The following is a 7,099-nucleotide window of genomic DNA, read 5'->3' on the forward strand; positions in this document are numbered from 1 at the left end:
AAGCCACAAAATACCTCCACTACGTGTTCTCATCGCTACAAAATTGGTAGGACACATAGTCAACTCCTTGGGCCTCTATGTTCCCCATCCTATGTAGAAACTCATACATATCCAAGATAAACTCATAAGAATCCTCAGAAGAAGTACCCGAAAACCTCGGCGGCTACAACTTCTCAAATCTCCCAACAAGATCCTGGTCAGACACGGTCATAACAGCACCCTCCATGGGCCTAAGATCATCACCAGGGGCTGGCACTGCATCACTACTGGGACCCATAGTTGCAGCGGGGTGTGCTACCCGAGTAGGTCTCTGCTCAGGGGTCTGCGCCCCAACTCTAGTCTGTGAACCTCCGCTAGGAATAGTAACACCAGCGGAAGCTTGCTGGGCATCTAGATTAAGTAAGACCCTGGCCATAGAATCCTGCATAATATGGTTAGAAGTAATCTCAGGATGTGTCTGTACTGGGGCCACACCATCCTTTGCGACCTGGTCTCGATCCTGCTAATCCTCAGGCTTTGGAGACAGAGATCTCTCGAGCCGCTGTCCTACTGCAGGAGCCCTGCCCCTAGCTAGGGTAGCTCCGCGGCCTCTAACTCTGCTGCGTCCTCGGGTTGTCGCTTGCCTTCTGGTGCCAGTAGCAACTGCGGATTCTAGCACCTGACCTCGGGCTATAGTAGCCCGAATCCTCACCATCTGTGATAGAAGAGATAAGAGTCAGATACCAATTTGATTGTTCCATATACCAATTCGAATAAAGTAGCACGAAAGAATAAAAGAAAATGAGATTTCCTAAATGTGCTGTAGCCTCTCGTAGATAAGTACGAAACTCATTGTACCGATCCACGAGACTCTACTAGACACACTCTTGTATTATAGATAGGGAAACCTAGGACTCTGATACCAACTTGTCACGATCTAATTTAGTTAAGCCGTGCAAGCACTTACCTTTTTCACCTCGGTAAGCGAACCCTCAATCCAACGATAATAAAGGTAGAAGTAAATAAATCAATTAAGCGGAAGAGAATAAATCATGTAAGTCTTACGATAATAATATAGAAGAAAGTGCGGAAATAAGAAAATACACTCAGGGTCTGGTTAATCCATACAAGAGCATCTAGATGCGAAATATATGTCACCACCCAACCTATGAGTCGTGACGGGAGTCTGACCTCTAGCGACCAAACACCCCTATACTCGTATCTGAAATATACTGAACATCAAAGGCCCATGAATGGCACAACTAATCTCATAAAAAGGAAACATCAGAACTCTGTACAATCTGCATACATATATATATATATATATATACAATCATGCGGAAGAACAGTGCAAGCCAGCTAGGCTACTACATATACTGTACACAAAAGAATAGAAGCCGACAAGGCTACATCATCTGGCTAATACATACAACTGTCTACAGACCTCTACTGGAATAAAAGCTGTAGAAGGGACGGGACAGGGCCCTATCATACCCATATGCATACACATCTCAAAAGGGGCATACCAAAACTGACTGTAGCTCCGGATAGAATGGAGCGTACTGACCACTGCTAAATCTAGAGGTCCTACTGAGCTGGACTACCTGTCTGTCTCCCTGTATCTGCGGACATGAACGCAGCTGTTACACCCCGGAAATTTTCCGTTAACGTACGGTGAATAGACTAACGAAGGGCACGACGTATACGATGTTTTAATGAGTAAGAAATAACATTTGATGATTCTAAATGAGATTTCAAAGACATGGGAGGTAGGAGACCAAAGTTGTTAAGGAAAACAAGGTATATATTGTGTGTCGGATAAGATTTATGAGTATCGAATTAATGATAGCTTAATGATGTTTTAGAGAAGAGTTATAATGTCCCTTAGATGGTTAACGAAGTGTTAAATAAATATCAAGAAGGTTCCATAAGGATTGGATATCAAACGAAGTGAAGAGAACAAAATCGGAGAAGAGACAGATTATACGACCAATTATACGGTCCGTATAATGGTCCGCAGAATCGTCACAGTGAAGGTCCCTCACTAATGGGATTATATGGTCACTTATACGGACCGTATAAAATTATACGGACTGTATAATGCACCGTATAATGGTCACAGAATGAGTTGTTGATTGGGGTGATTTTACGGTTACTTATACGGACCGTAAAAATTTATACAGACCGTATAAGTGTCCGTATAATTATGTTGGGACAGATTTTTATGTTTTAAATAAAGGACCCCAAGTTCATTATTTTCATTTCACAACTTCTCATTTCTTCTCCACACTTCAAGAACACTCTAGAATCCATTCCATACTCCTCATATACAAGAGCCCAAGAGAAATTGATGATCAATTTCATCAAACCAACAAAATTGAGTGTAAGAAACACATTAAAGTTCATCCAAGTCAAGAAATTTCATGGGAAGTGGAACTAGGGTTTTGCTCAAGTGAAGTATTTCCACTCAAGGCTTATTCCTACACCATCTAAGGTAAGTTTCATGGTATTTCCATGTTGCTTAAGGTATTGAAAAGTTGAAACACTTGGATTGTAGAAGGAGATAGAAAATGGGTTATGAATGTAAGAATAGTGTCATTCTTGAGTAATAGTTTGGAGTGAATCATGAATATTGATATGTTGTGAATGTAATTACGTTATAAATGATGATAAGAGCATGATAGAAACATTAGATGAGAATGAAGGTAGTGTTGTATTATGATCATGATTATGGATGACCTTGAGAGGAAATATTGGGGATTGGATAATGATGAATTTGATAAAAGTTATTGATGATGATACTAAGAATGTTATTATTGACGCTTGGGAGTTGATATATGATATGGAGAAAGTAGTAGAAACAAAGGAGATGTTGCTCAATTTTCTCTAGCTTTAGTTATCTAATATGAGTATGAACTCTCTTGAAGGTAGAAACGTGAATATTGGAGAGGAACGTCCAAGCGATAGAGTAGCTAAACGAAAAGGTAGGTGAGGCTAGTCCCTTCTTTCTAAGGCATGCATCTTATGACATGATCTTTCCTCCTTCTCCATGAATTTGCTACATTCCGAGAAACTAAGAGTCTATGTTCATGAATAGCCATATGAATTAAAAATAAGAGATATTATGAACATAATGATGATGAGCTTAAGTCCAATGATTCTAGAGTTCACGGATATGATGTTTCTACAAAGCTAATGATGTTAACTACAATCCATTGATGTTGTTCATTGTATACACTCACCTTACATGCTAATTCCTTCAAGGTGAGGCAGAATGCTTATGAATGCTCCATAACGGAATCGGGGGTTCACGACCTTATGTCACCCCGAAAAAAAGTATAGTTGTCTTGAGTTCCCATGCATGCATTATGATAATAGTATGATAAAATTATGATAAGTCTATGAGATTTATACGATGATATCACACCGTGCCTATATGGCCGGGCAGACACCGCTAAAGCGGGCAGCGTATACACCATGTCTAGATGGCATGGGCAGACACCACTAGTGGGCAGCATGAGATGGTAACCCGGACGCGGGAGGCTTGGACGCGGGCTAATGATTATCACACCGTACCTATATGGTCGGGCAGCTTATACATATATGCATACATGATATGATGATGATTATGGAGTAAGCCAGCAAGCATTATTTCTTTTATAATTGATAGTCAGTGACAAGTTGCTTCTTATTTGATGCTTCCTTATTCCATTGATGTGTTGTTATTGTTGATGCCTTACATACTCAGTACAATGTTCGTACTGACGTCTGTTTTCTTTGGACGCTGTGTTCATGCCCACAGGTAGACAGGGAGGTGATCCAGACTCGTAGAAGTTATCAGCAGATCTACAGGAGCACTCCATTATTCCGGAGGTGCTACTTGGTTTATTCTTTTGTGTATATATACGTATTTTGGGCACGACGGGGTCCTGTCCCGTCCATATGTCTAGTACTCTAGTATAGGCTCGTAGATACGCATGTGTGGGTAGTATGGTCTCACGATGTCCTTATTGTATATATATTATTTTGATAGCCGAAGGGCTTATGTGTATAAAAGCAATTATGTTTCCAAATGAAAAATGGTGTTCCTATGATTTGAGTATAAAATTAATGAATGTACGCTTAATGAGTATGATGAGTAATAGAATGAGTGGTCCTCGGTGGTTAGCCCCAGGTACCCGTGATGGCCCCTAGTCGGGTCGTGACAAAAGTTGTATCAGAGCAGTTCAGTCCTAGGAAGTGCCTACGATCCGTGTCTAGTAGAGTCTTGTTTATGGTGTGTTGCGCGCCACACTAAGAAACAGGAGGCTACGGGGCATTTACGAAAAATGACCATCTTTCATCTTAAGAGATCGTGCAATAGAGCTGTGTTATAAGATTTTCTCCTCCTTAATAGTGCGCTATGATTTCATAAATGCCGCCAAAGGGAAAAGCTACAGCCGCCCAGAAGGGCGAGACTACAATGAAAAGGCGGGTAGAAAGAGAGCAGCCAATGAATGTAGAAGAGGGCGAATCACATAATGAGGCCCCATCTAATACTTCTCCCACTTCGCCTATTATAGAAGAATAGGAAGGGGCATCAGTTCCAGCTCCTATGACTCAAGTTCCTCCACCGGCTACTTCGGGTCAACAAATGACCGAGGCTATTCATCTATTGATGCAGTTAGTTGCCGCCCAGGCACAACGGCAGAATGCGGGTCCAAGTGATAGAGCAGCTAGTACCAGAGCCCGTGATTTCATGAGTTTGAATCCTCCGGAGTTTTTTGAGTCCAAGCCGGATGAAGACCCGTAAGGTTTTATTAATGAGATGCTGAGAACATTGAAGATTAGTCATGCCTCCGAAACTGAATCTGTGAAATTGGCATCCTATAGACTCCGAGATATGGCGATTTTGTGGTACAATATTTGGCTATCATCAAGAAAGGAGAATGCGCCTCCTCCCATTTGGCAAGAATTTATAGACGCCTTTATCCGCCACTATTTGCCACCCGAGGTCCACCGATCTAGAGCGGATAGGTTCTTAAATTTGAAACAAGGAAATATGAGTGCCCGGGAATATAGCCTTCAGTTTAATTCGTTGGCTAGATATGCCCCGGCTATGGTGGCTGTTACACCTCGGAAAATCTTTCGTTGGTACGCAAGTGAATGAACTAGTGAGGAGTATGAGTATACGATGTTTTCATGGGCGAGCGATGACATTCGATGATTCTAGATGAGGGTTCAAAGATGTTAGAGATGGGGGAAGAGGATTGCCAAGAGAAGGCAAAGTATTTGATAAGTAACGGAAAGGAAATACGAGTAACGAGTTAGTAAGGGCATAATGATGTCTTGGAGAAGAGTGATAACATCCCTTGGATTGGTATTGAAGTGTTGAAAAAGTGTTAAGAAGGTTCCATAAGGATTGGAGATCAAACGAGACGACGAAACGAACTTCGGGATCACTGGGGATTATACGGCCAAACATACTGGTCGTATAATTTATACGGTCCGTATGTTTGGGACCGTATAATCAACCCAGATTGGCCAAACTTTCTGGACCAATTGTACGACCAAACATACGGCCCGTACAATTTATACGGACCGTATGTTAGTCCGTATATTTGGTCGGGACAGATTTTGGCTCAATAAATGTAAGGGACCAAGGTTATTTCATTTTATTTCCCTTGACACACCTTCTCTCTAAAACATCTCTCTACATATATTCCACAAGTTTTCAAGATTTTTTAGTGATCAACAACACAAAACAAGTGAATCAAGTGTAAGCAAACCCATTAAAGATCATTCAAGTCAAGAAATCCAAATGAAGAAAAACTAGGGTTTTTGCTCAAGTGGAGTATTTCGACTAAGACTTGTTCCTACAACATCTAATGTAAGATTCATGGTATTTATATGTTGTTTAAGGTATTTGGAAGTTGAAATGCTTGGATTTTAGAAGAGTATAGCAAAATGGGTCATGAATGATGAATAGTGACGTTTTAAGAAATAGTTTGAATTAAATCATGATTGTTGTTATGTTGTGACATGAATGGGTTATAAATGACGTTAAGATCATGAAATAGGCATTGTATGTGAATGGACGAAATCGTGTGTTATGGTCTTGAATATGGAAAATTGGAAGTGAATTGAGAATATAGATAATGTAGATGACTAAAGGCTATTGTTATGATATTGTAAATGTATTATTGACGTTTGGGAGTTGAATTACGATGTGGAGGAATGTTGTATAAATAAAGGAGATGTTGTTGACACCCAATTTTGTCCCACCTTTCCTCCGAAATAACTATTTCACGCTCCTAATATTTTGGCAACTTTTAAAAAAAAAAATTATTTGCATTTTTTCTTTACTGTAATTATTAGCTTTTATTAATACCGGCATTTCATTATCCTGTTGTAGTCACTACTGTTATTATCTTCTATTACAATTACTAGCCATTATTATTATTATTATTATTATTATTATTATTATTATTATTATTATTATTATTATTATTATTATTATTATTATTATCATTATTATTATTATTATTATTATCATTATTATTACCACTATTCGTTACTATTATTTATTACTAGTATTCTTATAATTTGCGTTTCAACATTTTTATCACCTTCTGCATACGCATCGCATTTTATTCCGCACAATTAAATGATAGCGTTTATTTATTGTTAAAATATTAATTGCACGGCTATTACAACATTATATAATTTTATTACCTGAGCCCTAATAATTACATATTTTGTATTAGGTAATATTTTGTCACACTCAGTATATGGTTAATTAAAATAGGCCTTTTATTTAAGTTTAGAAGCCAAACTATTTCTTGCACTCAGTCCGTATTTTTGATTTACCTGACCCAAATCAAAGCCCAATCAACTCATAAACATTTTTTGGACCAGCCCATATTTTGATTTATCAAATCCAATTTTCGGACCAGTCCAAACCAGCCCATACCCGGTCCAATTTCGACCCGCCCCATCTTTAAGTTCCTTGTTCATTTTTTCTCCTACAACGCCGCCGCCCCCTCCCTTGTTCTCTCTCTCTCTCTCTTCTCTCCTCCGTCTCCCTCACTCGCCCCATCTTCCCTTGTCCCCTCTGTCTTCTCCACCTCTCCTTGTCTCC

At 39.5% G+C, this 7,099-nt stretch overlaps 1 protein-coding gene across 2 annotated transcripts in view; it reads left to right on the forward strand.

Annotated features, from left to right (window-relative positions):
* The window catches only part of LOC132616669 (uncharacterized), a 29,702-nt gene extending 25,637 nt beyond the window's left edge, over positions 1 to 4,065 (forward strand). For both annotated transcript variants that reach the window (XR_009573325.1, XR_009573324.1), the window contains exon 3: positions 3,782 to 4,065. The gene's annotated coding sequence lies outside the window, so the exon portion shown is untranslated. The remainder of the gene's footprint in view (positions 1 to 3,781) is intronic.
* The last annotated feature ends 3,034 nt before the right edge of the window (positions 4,066 to 7,099 follow it).

Source organism: Lycium barbarum, chromosome 11, assembly GCF_019175385.1.
Source record: "Lycium barbarum isolate Lr01 chromosome 11, ASM1917538v2, whole genome shotgun sequence".
Taxonomy (NCBI): domain Eukaryota; kingdom Viridiplantae; phylum Streptophyta; class Magnoliopsida; order Solanales; family Solanaceae; genus Lycium; species Lycium barbarum.